Source organism: Ranitomeya variabilis, chromosome 3, assembly GCF_051348905.1.
Source record: "Ranitomeya variabilis isolate aRanVar5 chromosome 3, aRanVar5.hap1, whole genome shotgun sequence".
Taxonomy (NCBI): domain Eukaryota; kingdom Metazoa; phylum Chordata; class Amphibia; order Anura; family Dendrobatidae; genus Ranitomeya; species Ranitomeya variabilis.
Window position 1 is genome coordinate 629,340,550 of NC_135234.1, and position 16,817 is coordinate 629,357,366.

Below are 16,817 nucleotides of genomic sequence, written 5' to 3' on the forward strand. Positions count from 1 at the left end.
CTGTCAACGTGATATCAGCAGAGGCAGCTGAATCCCCAGCAGCAGTGGTCTGCGACTGCTCTGTGCCAAAGAAGAACCACAACCGGCAGGTAAGTAGCTTAGGTACTAGGGCTTAAGGCCCTTTAGAACACATTCATACATTCAGTATTGGATCACTATTTTACATCAGTATTTGTAAGCCAAAACCAGGAATGGAACAATCAGAGGAAAAGTATAATGGAAACACATCACCACGTCTGCATTTTTTAACCACTCCTGGTTTGGGCATACAAATACTCATGTAAAATTCTGAACATTCATGTTACCGCCACTTCACAGGGGGAATCTCAAACCATGTCCTCTGCGGCCTCCCATTCTTCCCCAGCCGCAGAGGAGCCTGCTCAGCAGAAACGTTGGTCCCAGTATCTTGCTCAAGCTGATACTGTGAATCTGGTTACTGCTGCTGTCCCAGGTCCAGCTATTGTAACCAGCATTAGTCAGCAGCGAGCAGACATTCCTGCTTTTTGCCTACTGAGCATGCCCGTGGGATGACCTCTCATTGGAGGTTGGGGGTCACATGCCCAGGTCCTCAAGTGGCTCTGATTGGACCACTGGCAAGGTCCCGGAAGGCTGCAACTATAAAAGCTCGGCATGGCCACTCGGCCATGTGCTAGTATAAATTGAAATCTTGTGGGTGTGGATGTGCGCAGGGCCGGCGTCAGCACCCGGCGCACCCGGGCAAGTACCAGGGCCCTGGCGAGACGGGGGGCCCTGTCATGGTTCTCAATGGCAAGAGACCGTAGTAAAGCATACAAAAGGACTAGCTCTTGGAAGATGGGAACTCGAGCTGACTGTGAGCTAAACCTACCGCACAACTAACAGTGGCCGGGTAGCGTGCCTACGTTTTATCCCTAGACGCCCAGCGCCAGCCGGAGGACTGACTGACCCTAGCAGAGGAAAATACAGACCTGGCTTACCTCTAGAGAAATTTTCCCCAAAAGGCAGACAGTAGCCCCCATGTCATGGTTCTCAATGGCAAGAGACCGTAGTAAAGCATACAAAAGGACTAGCTCTTGGAAGATGGGAACTCAAGCTGACTGTGAGCTAAACCTACCGCACAACTAACAGTGGCCGGGTAGCGTGCCTACGTTTTATCCCTAGACGCCCAGCGCCAGCCGGAGGACTGCCTGACCCTAGCAGAGGAAAATACAGACCTGGCTTACCTCTAGAGAAATTTTCCCCAAAAGGCAGACAGTAGCCCCCACATATATTGTCGGTGATTTTAGAGGAAATTGACATACGAAGTATGAAGATAGGTTTAGCAAATTGAGGTCCGCTTACTAGATAGTGGGAAGACAGAAAAGGGAACTTCACAGTCAGCTGAAAACCCTTTTCAAAACACCATCCTGAAATTACTTTAAGACTCTAATATCAACTCATGACACTAGAGTGGCAATTTCAGCTCACAAGAGCTTCCAGCCTCAGAAATATTCAAACACAGAGAACTGGAACAAAAATGCAAAACAAACTTAGGACTACAAGTCCAACTTAGCTGATAGTAGTCTAGGAGCAGGAACATGCAACAGAAAGGCTTCTGGTAACATTGTTGGCCGGCATAGAAATGACTGAGGAGCAAGGTTAAATAGAAAACTCCCACATCCTGATGGAAACAGGTGAACAGAGGAGATGAAGCACACAAGTTCAGTACCACCAGTGACCACCGGGGGAGCCCAGAAACCCAATTCACAACAGTACCCCCCCCTCAAGGAGGGGGCACCGAACCCTCACCAGAACCACCAGGGCGATCAGGATGAGCCCTATGAAAGGCACGGACCAAATCGGAGGCATGAACATCAGAGGCTGTCACCCAAGAATTATCCTCCTGACCGTAGCCCTTCCACTTGACCAGATACTGAAGTCTCCGTCTGGAAACACGGGAGTCCAAGATCTTCTCGACAACGTACTCCAACTCACCCTCAACCAACACCGGAGCAGGAGGCTCAACGGAAGGCACAACCGGTACCTCATACCTGCGCAACAATGACCGATGGAAGACATTATGAATAGAAAAAGATGCAGGGAGGTCCAAACGAAAGGACACAGGGTTAAGAATCTCCAATATCTTGTACGGGCCGATGAACCGAGGCTTAAACTTAGGAGAAGAAACCTTCATAGGGACAAAACGAGAAGACAACCACACCAAGTCCCCAACACAAAGACGAGGACCAACACGACGACGGCGGTTGGCAAACTGCTGAGTCTTCTCCTGGGACAACTTCAAATTGTCCACCACATGCCCCCAAATCTGATGCAACCTCTCCACCACAGCATGCACTCCAGGACAATCCTAAGACTGCACCTGACCGGAAGAGAAATGAGGATGAAACCCCGAATTACAGAAGAAAGGAGAAACCAAGGTGGCAGAACTAGCCCGGTTATTGAGGGCAAACTCCGCCAAGGGCAAAAAGGCAACCCAATCATCCTGATCCGCAGACACAAAACACCTCAAATAAGTCTCCAAGGTCTGATTAGTTCGCTCGGTCTGGCCATTAGTCTGAGGATGGAAAGCAGACGAAAAAGACAAATCAATGCCCATCCTAGCACAGAATGCTCGCCAAAATCTAGACACGAATTGAGTTCCCCTGTCAGAAACGATATTCTCCGGAATACCATGCAAGCGAACCACATTTTGAAAAAACAGAGGAACCAGCTCGGATGAGGAAGGCAATTTAGGCAAGGGGACCAAATGGACCATCTTAGAGAAACGGTCACACACCACCCAGATGACAGACATCTTCTGAGAAACAGGGAGATCAGAAATAAAATCCATGGAGATGTGAGTCCAAGGCCTCTTCGGAATAGGCAAAGATAACAACAATCCACTAGCCCGAGAACAACAAGGCTTGGCCCGAGCACAAACATCACAAGACTGCACAAAACCTCGCACATCTCGCGACAGGGAAGGCCACCAGAAGGACCTAGCCACCAAATCCCTGGTACCAAAGATTCCAGGATGACCAGCTAACGCAGAATAATGGACCTCCGAGATGACTCTACTGGTCCAATCATCCGGAACAAACAGTCTACCAGGCGGGCAACGATCAGGTCTATCCGCCTGAAACTCCTGCAAGACCCGTCGCAAGTCTGGGGAAACAGCAGATAATATCACCCCATCCTTAAGGATACCTGTAGGTTCAGAATTACCAGGGGAATCAGGCTCAAAACTCCTAGAAAGGGCATCCGCCTTCACATTTTTAGAACCCGGTAGGTAAGAAACCACAAAATTAAACCGAGAGAAAAATAACGACCAGCGCGCCTGTCTAGGATTCAGGCGCCTGGCAGACTCAAGATAAATCAAATTCTTGTGGTCGGTCAATACCACCACCTGATGTCTAGCCCCCTCAAGCCAATGACGCCACTCCTCAAAAGCCCACTTCATAGCCAAGAGCTCCCGATTACCAATATCATAATTTCGCTCAGCGGGCGAAAATTTACGAGAAAAGAACGCGCAAGGTCTCATCACGGAGCAGTCGGAACTTTTCTGCGACAAAACCGCCCCAGCTCCGATTTCTGAAGCGTCGACCTCAACCTGAAAAGGAAGAGTAACATCAGGCTGACGCAATACAGGGGCGGAAGAAAAGCGGCGCTTAAGCTCCCGAAAGGCCTCCACAGCAGCAGGGGACCAATCAGCAACATCAGCAAAACCAGTTATAAATCGACGATAAAAATTAGCAAAGCCCAAAAACTTCTGAAGGCTCTTAAGAGAAGAGGGTTGCGTCCAATCACAAATAGCCTGAACCTTGACAGGGTCCATCTCAATGGAAGAGGGGGAAAAAATGTACCCCAAAAACGAAATCTTTTGAACCCCAAAAACACACTTAGAACCCTTTACACACAAGGAATTAGAACGCAAAACCTGAAAAACCCTCCTGACCTGTTGGACATGAGAGTCCCAGTCATCCGAAAAAATCAAAATATCATCCAGATACACAATCATAAATTTATCCAAATATTCACGGAAAATGTCATGCATAAAAGACTGAAAGACTGAAGGGGCATTTGAAAGACCAAAAGGCATTACTAAATACTCAGAATGGCCCTCAGGCGTATTAAATGCGGTTTTCCACTCATCCCCCTGCTTAATTCGCACTAAATTATACGCCCCACGAAGATCAATCTTAGAGAACCACTTGGCCCCCTTTATTCGAGCAAACAAATCAGTAAGCAGTGGCAAAGGATACTGATATTTAACCGTGATTTTATTCAAAAGCCGATAATCAATACACGGCCTCAAAGAGCCATCTTTTTTAGATACAAAGAAAAAACCGGCTCCTAAGGGAGATGACGAAGGACGAATATGTCCCTTTTCCAAGGACTCCTTAATGTATTCCCGCATAGCAGCATGTTCAGGCACAGATAGATTAAATAAACAACCCTTTGGAAACTTACTGCCCGGAATCAGATCTATAGTACAATCGCAATCTCTGTGCGGAGGTAGTGAACCAAGTTTAGGCTCCTCAAAAACGTCACGATAATCAGATAAAAATTCCGGAATCTCAGAGGGAATAGATGACGAAATGGAAACCAAAGGTACGTCCCCATGAGTCCCCTGACATCCCCAGCTTAACACAGACATTGCTTTCCAGTCGAGGACTGGGTTATGAGATTGCAGCCATGGCAATCCAAGCACCAACACATCATGTAGATTATACAACACAAGGAAGCGAATAATCTCCTGGTGATCCGGATTAATACGCATAGTTACTTGTGTCCAGTATTGTGGTTTATTACTAGCCAATGGCGTGGAGTCAATACCCTTCAGAGGTATAGGAACTTCCAGAGACTCTAAATTAAACCCACAGCGTTTGGCAAAGGACCAATCCATAAGACTCAAAGCAGCGCCAGAGTCGACATAGGCGTCCGCGGTAATAGACGATAAAGAGCAAATCAGGGTCACAGACAGAATAAACTTAGACTGTAAAGTGCCAATTGAAACAGACTTATCAACCTTCTTAGTACGTTTAGAGCATGCTGATATAACATGAGTTGAATCACCACAATAGAAGCATAACCCATTTTTTCGCCTAAAATTCTGTCGTTCGCTTCTGGACAGAATTCTATCACATTGCATAATCTCTGGCGCCTTCTCAGTAGACACCGCCAAATGGTGCACAGGTTTGCGCTCCCGCAAACGCCGATCAATCTGAATGGCCATTGTCATGGACTCATTCAGACCTGTAGGCACAGGGAACCCCACCATAACATCTTTAATGGCATCAGAGAGACCCTCTCTGAAATTCGCCGCCAGGGCACACTCATTCCACTGAGTAAGCACAGACCACTTACGAAATTTTTGGCAGTATATTTCAGCCTCATCTTGCCCCTGAGACAGGGCCATCAAGGCTTTTTCAGCCTGAATCTCTAAATGAGGTTCCTCATAAAGCAACCCCAATGCCAGGAAAAACGCATCCACATTGAGCAACGCAGGATCCCCTGGTGCCAAAGCAAATGCCCAATCCTGAGGGTCGCCCCGGAGCAAGGAAATTACAATCCTGACCTGCTGTGCAGGATCTCCAGCGGAGCGAGATCTCAGAGACAAAAATAATTTACAATTATGTTTGAAATTCTGGAAGCGAGATCTATCCCCGGAGAAAAATTCAGGTAAAGGAATTCTAGGTTCAGATATAGGAGCATGAATTACAAAATCCTGTAAACTTTGAACCTTCATAGCGAGATTATTCAAACCTGTAGCTAAACTCTGCTGATCCATTTTTATCAGGTGAAATCAGAACCATTCAAGGATTAGAAGGAGAGAGAGACGAAGGCTGCAGTAAGCAGAGATGCAAGAAATCAACTAATGAGCAAACTCAGGAAAAAAAAAAAAAAATTCTCTGCAGACTTCTTTTCTCTCCTTTCTTCTGCCAATTATTTTAACCCTTGGCCGGCCAAACAGTCATGGTTCTCAATGGCAAGAGACCGTAGTAAAGCATACAAAAGGACTAGCTCTTGGAAGATGGGAACTCGAGCTGACTGTGAGCTAAACCTACCGCACAACTAACAGTGGCCGGGTAGCGTGCCTACGTTTTATCCCTAGACGCCCAGCGCCAGCCGGAGGACTGCCTGACCCTAGCAGAGGAAAATACAGACCTGGCTTACCTCTAGAGAAATTTTCCCCAAAAGGCAGACAGTAGCCCCCACATATATTGTCGGTGATTTTAGAGGAAATTGACATACGAAGTATGAAGATAGGTTTAGCAAATTGAGGTCCGCTTACTAGATAGTAGGAAGACAGAAAAGGGAACTTCACAGTCAGCTGAAAACCCTTTTCAAAACACCATCCTGAAATTACTTTAAGACTCTAATATCAACTCATGACACTAGAGTGGCAATTTCAGCTCACAAGAGCTTCCAGCCTCAGAAATATTCAAACACAGAGAACTGGAACAAAAATGCAAAACAAACTTAGGACTACAAGTCCAACTTAGCTGATAGTAGTCTAGGAGCAGGAACATGCAACAGAAAGGCTTCTGGTAACATTGTTGGCCGGCATAGAAATGACTGAGGAGCAAGGTTAAATAGAAAACTCCCACATCCTGATGGAAACAGGTGAACAGAGGAGATGAAGCACACAAGTTCAGTACCACCAGTGACCACCGGGGGAGCCCAGAAACCCAATTCACAACACCCCCACATATATTGTCGGTGATTTTAGAGGAAATTGACATACGAAGTATGAAGATAGGTTTAGCAAATTGAGGTCCGCTTACTAGATAGTAGGAAGACAGAAAAGGGAACTTCACAGTCAGCTGAAAACCCTTTCAAAACACCATCCTGAAATTACTTTAAGACTCTAATATCAACTCATGACACCAGAGTGGCAATTTCAGCTCACAAGAGCTTCCAGCCTCAGAAATATTCAAACACAGAGAACTGGAACAAAAATGCAAAACAATCTTAGGACTACAAGTCCAACTTAGCTGATAGTAGTCTAAGAGCAGGAACATGCAACAGAAAGGCTTCTGGTAACATTGTTGGCCGGCATAGAAATGACTGAGGAGCAAGGCTAAATAGAAACTCCCACATCCTGATGGAAACAGGTGAACAGAGGAGATGAAGCACACAAGTTCAGTACCACCAGTAACCACCGGGGGAGCCCAGAAACCAAATTCACAACAGTACCCCCCCCTCAAGGAGGGGGCACCGAACCCTCACCAGAACCACCAGGGCGATCAGGATGAGCCCTATGAAAGGCACGGACCAAATCGGAGGCATGAACATCAGAGGCTGTCACCCAAGAATTATCCTCCTGACCGTAGCCCTTCCACTTGACCAAATACTGAAGTCTCCGTCTGGAAACACGGGAGTCCAAGATCTTCTCGACAACGTACTCCAACTCACCCTCAACCAACACCGGAGCAGGAGGCTCAACGGAAGGCACAACCGGTACCTCATATCTGCGCAACAATGACCGATGGAAGACATTATGAATAGAAAAAGATGCAGGGAGGTCCAAACGAAAGGACACAGGGTTAAGAATCTCCAATATCTTGTACGGGCCGATGAACCGAGGCTTAAACTTAGGAGAAGAAACCTTCATAGGGACAAAACGAGAAGACAACCACACCAAGTCCCCAACACAAAGACGAGAACCAGCACGACGACGGCGGTTGGCAAACTGCTGAGTCTTCTCCTGGGACAACTTCAAATTGTCCACCACATGCCCCCAAATCTGATGCAACCTCTCCACCACAGCATCCACTCCAGGACAATCCGAAGACTCCACCTGACCGGAAGAGAAACGAGGATGAAACCCCGAATTACAGAAGAAAGGAGAAACCAAGGTGGCAGAACTAGCCCGGTTATTGAGGGCAAACTCCGCCAAGGGCAAAAAGGCAACCCAATCATCCTGATCCGCAGACACAAAACACCTCAAATAAGTCTCCAAGGTCTGATTAGTTCGCTCGGTCTGGCCATTAGTCTGAGGATGGAAAGCAGACGAAAAAGACAAATCAATGCCCATCCTAGCACAGAACGCTCGCCAAAATCTAGACACGAATTGGGTTCCCCTGTCAGAAACGATATTCTCCGGAATACCATGCAAGCGAACCACATTTTGAAAAAACAGAGGAACCAGCTCGGATGAGGAAGGCAATTTAGGCAAGGGGACCAAATGGACCATCTTAGAGAAACGGTCACACACCACCCAGATGACAGACATCTTCTGAGAAACAGGGAGATCAGAAATAAAATCCATGGAGATGTGAGTCCAAGGCCTCTTCGGAATAGGCAAAGATAACAACAATCCACTAGCCCGAGAACAACAAGGCTTGGCCCGAGCACAAACATCACAAGACTGCACAAAACCTCGCACATCTCACGACAGGGAAGGCCACCAGAAGGACCTAGCCACCAAATCCCTGGTACCAAAGATTCCAGGATGACCAGCTAACGCAGAAGAATGGACCTCCGAGATGACTCTACTGGTCCAATCATCCGGAACAAACAGTCTACCAGGCGGGCAACGATCAGGTCTATCCGCCTGAAACTCCTGCAAGACCCGTCGCAAGTCTGGGGAAACAGCAGATAATATCACTCCATCCTTAAGGATACCTGTAGGTTCAGAATTACCAGGGGAATCAGGCTCAAAACTCCTAGAAAGGGCATCCGCCTTCACATTTTTAGAACCCGGTAGGTAAGAAACCACAAAATTAAACCGAGAGAAAAATAACGACCAGCGCGCCTGTCTAGGATTCAGGCGCCTGGCAGACTCAAGATAAATCAAATTCTTGTGGTCGGTCAATACCACCACCTGATGTCTAGCCCCCTCAAGCCAATGACGCCACTCCTCAAAAGCCCACTTCATAGCCAAGAGCTCCCGATTACCAATATCATAATTTCGCTCAGCGGGCGAAAATTTACGAGAAAAGAACGCGCAAGGTCTCATCACGGAGCAGTCGGAACTTTTCTGCGACAAAACCGCCCCAGCTCCGATTTCTGAAGCGTCGACCTCAACCTGAAAAGGAAGAGTAACATCAGGCTGACGCAATACAGGGGCGGAAGAAAAGCGGCGCTTAAGCTCCCGAAAGGCCTCCACAGCAGCAGGGGACCAATCAGCAACATCAGCACCCTTCTTAGTCAAATCAGTCAACGGCTTAGCAACATCAGAAAAACCAGTTATAAATCGACGATAAAAATTAGCAAAGCCCAAAAACTTTTGAAGGCTCTTAAGAGAAGAGGGTTGCGTCCAATCACAAATAGCCTGAACCTTGACAGGGTCCATCTCAATGGAAGAGGGGGAAAAAATGTACCCCAAAAACGAAATCTTTTGAACCCCAAAAACACACTTAGAACCCTTTACACACAAGGAATTAGAGCGCAAAACCTGAAAAACCCTCCTGACCTGTTGGACATGAGAGTCCCAGTCATCCGAAAAAATCAAAATATCATCCAGATACACAATCATAAATTTATCCAAATATTCACGGAAAATGTCATGCATAAAAGACTGAAAGACTGAAGGGGCATTTGAAAGACCAAAAGGCATTACTAAATACTCAAAATGGCCCTCAGGCGTATTAAATGCGGTTTTCCACTCATCCCCCTGCTTAATTCGCACTAAATTATACGCCCCACGAAGATCAATCTTAGAGAACCAATTGGCCCCCTTTATTCGAGCAAACAAATCAGTAAGCAGTGGCAAAGGATACTGATATTTAACCGTGATTTTATTCAAAAGCCGATAATCAATACACGGCCTCAAAGAGCCATCTTTTTTAGATACAAAGAAAAAACCGGCTCCTAAGGGAGATGACGAAGGACGAATATGTCCCTTTTCCAAGGACTCCTTAATATATTCCCGCATAGCAGCATGTTCAGGCACAGATAGATTAAATAAACGACCCTTTGGAAACTTACTGCCCGGAATCAGATCTATAGTACAATCGCAATCTCTGTGCGGAGGTAGTGAACCAAGTTTAGGCTCCTCAAAAATGTCACGATAATCAGATAAAAATTCCGGAATCTCAGAGGGAATAGATGACGAAATGGAAACCAAAGGTACGTCCCCATGAGTCCCCTGACATCCCCAGCTTAACACAGACATTGCTTTCCAGTCGAGGACTGGGTTATGAGATTGCAGCCATGGCAATCCAAGCACCAACACATCATGTAGATTATACAACACAAGGAAGCGAATAATCTCCTGGTGATCCGGATTAATACGCATAGTTACTTGTGTCCAGTATTGTGGTTTATTACTAGCCAATGGCGTGGAGTCAATACCCTTCAGAGGTATAGGAACTTCCAGAGGCTCTAAATTAAACCCACAGCGTTTGGCAAAGGACCAATCCATAAGACTCAAAGCGGCGCCAGAGTCGACATAGGCGTCCGCGGTAATAGACGATAAAGAGCAAATCAGGGTCACAGATAGAATAAACTTAGACTGTAAAGTGCCAATTGAAACAGACTTATCAACCTTCTTAGTACGTTTAGAGCATGCTGATATAACATGAGTTGAATCACCACAATAGAAGCATAACCCATTTTTTCGCCTAAAATTCTGTCGTTCGCTTCTGGACAGAATTCTATCACATTGCATAATCTCTGGCGCCTTCTCAGTAGACACCGCCAAATGGTGCACAGGTTTGCGCTCCCGCAAACGCCGATCAATCTGAATAGCCATTGTCATGGACTCATTCAGACCTGTAGGCACAAGGAACCCCACCATAACATCTTTAATGGCATCAGAGAGACCCTCTCTGAAATTCGCCGCCAGGGCGCACTCATTCCACTGAGTAAGCACAGACCACTTACGAAATTTTTGGCAGTATATTTCAGCCTCATCTTGCCCTTGAGACAGGGCCATCAAGGCTTTTTCAGCCTGAATCTCTAAATGAGGTTCCTCATAAAGCAACCCCAAAGCCAGGAAAAACGCATCCACATTGAGCAACGCAGGATCCCCTGGTGCCAAAGCAAATGCCCAATCCTGAGGGTCGCCCCGGAGCAAGGAAATTACAATCCTGACCTGCTGTGCAGGATCTCCAGCGGAGCGAGATCTCAGAGACAAAAATAATTTACAATTATGTTTGAAATTCTGGAAGCGAGATCTATCCCCGGAGAAAAATTCAGGTAAAGGAATTCTAGGTTCAGATATAGGAGCATGAATTACAAAATCCTGTAAACTTTGAACCTTCATAGCGAGATTATACAAACCTGTAGCTAAACTCTGAGGATCCATTTTAATCAGGTGAAATCAGAACCATTCAAGGATTAGAAGGAGAGAGAGACGAAGGCTGCAGTAAGCAGAGATGCAAGTGAATCAACTAATGAGCAAACTCAGAAAAAAAAAAAAAAAAATTCTCTGCAGACTTCTTTTCTCTCCTTTCTTCTGCCAATTATTTTAACCCTTGGCCGGCCAAACTGTCATGGTTCTCAATGGCAAGAGACCGTAGTAAAGCATACAAAAGGACTAGCTCTTGGAAGATGGGAACTCGAGCTGACTGTGAGCTAAACCTACCGCACAACTAACAGTGGCCGGGTAGCGTGCCTACGTTTTATCCCTAGACGCCCAGCGCCAGCCGGAGGACTGACTGACCCTAGCAGAGGAAAATACAGACCTGGCTTACCTCTAGAGAAATTTTCCCCAAAAGGCAGACAGTAGCCCCCACATATATTGTCGGTGATTTTAGAGGAAATTGACATACGAAGTATGAAGATAGGTTTAGCAAATTGAGGTCCGCTTACTAGATAGTAGGAAGACAGAAAAGGGAACTTCACAGTCAGCTGAAAACCCTTTCAAAACACCATCCTGAAATTACTTTAAGACTCTAATATCAACTCATGACACCAGAGTGGCAATTTCAGCTCACAAGAGCTTCCAGCCTCAGAAATATTCAAACACAGAGAACTGGAACAAAAATGCAAAACAATCTTAGGACTACAAGTCCAACTTAGCTGATAGTAGTCTAAGAGCAGGAACATGCAACAGAAAGGCTTCTGGTAACATTGTTGGCCGGCATAGAAATGACTGAGGAGCAAGGCTAAATAGAAACTCCCACATCCTGATGGAAACAGGTGAACAGAGGAGATGAAGCACACAAGTTCAGTACCACCAGTAACCACCGGGGGAGCCCAGAAACCAAATTCACAACAGGGCCCACTCACACTGTCTGGTATACAGGCGACACCCCCCCAACCAGCACTGACTCACCCCCCCACCAGCGCCGCCGCATTCAACTATACCGGCGTCTATGATGGCGGTACAGTTCAATGCAATGAGGGAGAAGAGAGCGTCAGATAATGCTCCCTCTCCCATCATTCCCCTCTGCTTCTGACACTGCGCAATGATGTCATATCATTGCGTACCTGCTGTGTGCCAGGCAGACTGCAACCGCTGAGACTGGAGCCGAGCCTGAAGCACCGGGAGCAGCTCAGGGCACAAAGAGAGGTGAGGATTGTTTCTTTTTAAAAATCTATCAAGGAGTGATAACTGGATTGTGGGACCATTCTCGGGGGGCTACATTATATTCTATGGGGGGCTGTATTCCATTACATTCTGTGGGTGCTGTATTACATTCTGTGGGGGGCTGTATTATATTCTATGGGAGCTGTATTATATTCTATGGGAGCTGTATTATATTCTGTGGAGGCTGTATTATATTCTATGGGGGGCTATATTACATAACATTCTATGGGGGGCTGTATTACATTACATTATAAGGGGGGCTGTATTACATTACATTATAAGGTATTACATTCTATGGGTTGCTGTGCTGTATTATATTCTATGGGGGGCTGTGCTGTATTATACTCTATGGGGGGCTGTATTACATTCTGTGGGAGGCTGTATTATATGCTATGAGGGTGCTGTATTACATTCTACGGGGGGCTGTATTGCATTCTATGGAGGCTGTATTGCAATCTATGGTGTGGCTATATTATATTTTATGGGGGGCTGTATTATATTCTATGGGGGGCTGTATTACATTCTGTGGGGGGCTGTATTATATTCTATGGGGTGCTGTGCTGTATTATATTCTATGGGGGGCTGTATTACATGCTGTGGGGGGCTGTATTACATTCTATGGGGGGCTGTATTACATTCTATGGGGGGCTGTATTATATTCTATGGGGTGCTGTATTATATTTTATGGGGGGCTGTATTACATTCTATGGGGGGCTGTATTATATTCTCTGGGGGGCTACATTATATTCTATGGGGGATGTATTATATGCTATGAGGGAGGATTGCATCATACTCTTTTATTGGGCCATGCCATATTCTATGGGGAGGAAGGCTGTATTATATTCTATGTATTAAATGTATTCTATGTGTTAAGTTTATTATATTCTATGAGGGGTGACTGCATCATACTCTATGAGGGGGCTACATTATATTATATGGGGGGCTGCATTATACTATATGAGGAGGGCTGCATTGTATTCTATGGAGGGGCTACATTATATTATATGGGGGCTGCATTATACTCTGAGGGGGCTACCATATATTACATATGCAGGGGCTGCATTATACTATATGAGGGGGCTGCATTATATTCTCTGGGGGTTACATTATACTCAGGGGCTACAATATATTCTGTGGGGTGGCTGCATTATACTCTGTGAGGTGGCAGCATTATACTATATGTGGGCTGCATTATACTGTATCGAGGACTATGGGGAATACATTATACTATATGAAGAACTTTGGGGTGCATTATACTATGGGAAGTGAATTGTAATACATGGATGACTATGGCAGTGCATTATTGTTACCTCTCCGAATTCCTCGTGCTCCCTGCTCGCCAACGTCGGGTCTGCTGGCCACGCCGCTGCTTCCTCAGTTTTCAGCCCATGCTCCACTCCAGGAGTCTGCATGGGCGCTCTTCCTCTGCCGTCGACCACGTGCTCCTGTGCTTTGCGCAGGCGCCCTATGATCTGGCCGCGCACCCTCTCCTCTCTTATGCTCCTGAGTAATCTGACCCGGCAGTGTTTCCTGTCCAATAATGGACAGGTGCCGGATATTTCAGGCATCCTTCCCTTAGTGGAGGTGCCTGATTATCGCGTTCCTTATGCTATATTTAGGCTACCTTGCTGCCGCTCACCCTTGCCTGCTCAGCTTGCTATTTAACAGTTATTTATCCTCTTTTCTTGCAGACTCTGCTCCTGTCCCATGTATCCCTGGTTCCTGCCTTCCTACCTCATCAACCCAGCTACCTTCTCCACATCCTCTCTCCTCAGTCAGCTACATCTTCCCTTCCACCGTCCCATAATTCCTCCATCTGGTTTTCCTCAGCCTCTGTAACTACTTACTCTTTCCTGCTCTGTTCTTCGTTTCTCCTACCCACCCAGCCTTTCCTCCGTTCCTTCTGTTTGTTTTCCCCTGAGCTGACCCCTGGTCCTGGCGTCTGTGGTTCTAGAGGTCCCTAAGCTTGCTCCCAAACGATCCCTGTATAGGGGTTGGTCTAATATGGTGCGCTCGCTCGGGGGAGGGTCAGTATCACGGTCCAGTGGGTTCACTCTTGGTACTCTCCACCGTCGGCGTAACAATTATACTATATGGAGCACTTTGAGGAGTGTATTATACTATATGGAGTACTGAGTAGTGTATTTTAATATATGGAGGACTATGAGGAGTGTATTATACTATATGGAGGACTGAGACGTGTATTATACTATATGGAGCACTGATGAGTGTATTATTCTATATGGAGGACTGTGGTGAACATTATAATATATGGAGGACTATGGGGTGTATTATACTAAACAAACAAAATGCTGCCTATTCATCAAGTTGTATGCATACAGGTGTTGCTCACAAAATTAGAATATCATCAAAGTTAATTTATTTATTACAGCCAATGAAAACCCAAAAGTATTCTATAATGTTGATTTGCCTCTAATATTACAGGTACTGATACCCTGAGACCTGTGGGCCTTAGGTCACCAGAGTTAGACATCTGCTAAAGCACAGGATCTACTTGTCACCTACTCCAAGAGTGACACAGTGCAGAAAGGCGACTATCAGGACTTATTTTCCAGAACACACACGTGGACTAGTAGGTGACTAAGTGACCAATCATTACTATATATTAGGTCGGACTCGGAGTTCCACTTGCGAGAGCCTCGCATCATTTCACCCTGTACAGCCGCACATTCTTTGGACAGGAGTGTGTAGCTGCATAGAAATACGGACGTTTTGGGTGATGCAATGCAAGGCTCGCTCATCACTCTCGCATATTTGGCATATAAGGGGTTGACTTATATAAAGCCCCTTTGCTGTATGGTATTGTAGAATTTACAATAGCTATCACTCATGTAAGAAGAGAAATCTGGCATTGTACTATACCTATATTTCTCTGCCGTATCTGTGCATCATGAATCGTGGCATGTGTTAAAGGGGGGCCCACTGAGACTCTTTCGCCTGGGGCCCTCAAATACCTGGAGCCGGCCCTGGATGTGCGTACAGTATATTCTGGTGAAAGCTCCTAAATGATCCCCTTCCCTAGCATTGTCGTCTGAGTGTCGGTGTTTGGAACTGATATAGCACCAGTTAAGTGCCATCAGCACGAGGCACGTTCTTACTGCGTCAATTCAGCAACATGCGCCAGTGCGGTGTCGTGCGCAGCTAGTCCTAGCAGTGCAGTCCCTAGCTAGGGCGGCTAGTGACGTCAGCCAAAGTGGCGCTGCGCGCACTCAGATCGCTAAATCTCTGTACGGTTGACCCTGAGCTGCGAACGCACCGTAACAGTGTGAACAAGTGGCCCTAAGAGGATAAAAATTTTGATAGGAGTGTTTATTTAAAAACAATCATACGTATCTACATCCCTTTATCCATAATGGGGACTGGTTAGATTTCATTAGGGCATTTGCTAAATGCTGGACACTTTAATTGAATCCAAACAGCCGTCATTATGGTTAAGTCATAATAGTTTCCATGACTGTCCTTGGATCTGACATAAAATATAGGACGTAAGGGATGAATATCGCTATTTGTCCCTTGTATTGTGTAAATGTTTCTCAATCAATGACTGATTCCATATCTAACTTTAAAAACACACTGTCTGTTGAGCTCACTTTTTTTACTTTTGTTGGTATTTTTTTGGTGAAATAGAGTGGGTACTTGAGGGTTCCTTTTACCTTAGTCTTTGACTCATTCTCATTCCTTTACTTGGATGCTGAGGGTTTATCAAGCTGGGGCTGGAGGGCAGCACCGTCAGCTTCATCTGCCTAGGGCACCAAAATACATTGTCCAGGCCCAAACCTCATCAAGAAGTGAACATCTCTAAATGAATCTGGTGCATCTGACAACTGGGGTGAACCTCTATGTGCGCCTCACAGCAAATCTTCAATCTGGGGTACGATTTGTGGCGTAAGGAATGCCACCACTCATCTTGAATTTGAGAAGGGGGGTTTCCATGCCCCTATCCTACTCCAGCTCCTCCTACATTGTCAGAGCATGGCGAAACACAACATTTTAGCTCAACATGGAGTTTTGTCAAAATTTTACAACTTTTCAAATTTCTTTACACTTTAATTCTGGGTTAAAAACTTTGATGAATCGGGGCCATCGTATGAGCAGCCTTATGTAAATTTATTTTTGAGATGAGATGCTCACCAACTCAAATATAGGTGCAAGGCTCTTGACACACAGCGAAATGTCAATGTCCACTGATTTATTGCTAAGTGCTAATGTCTACAGAATGAATTTCTCTGGTATTCCTGGTGTGGGACCCACTGATCACTTACCTACCGCTTCCCTCCTTGTAGTTTTGGTTGTGGTTTGAGTCATCTTAAATTCAATGATCATATCATGGGCTTAAATCATGTTGGGCTGACGA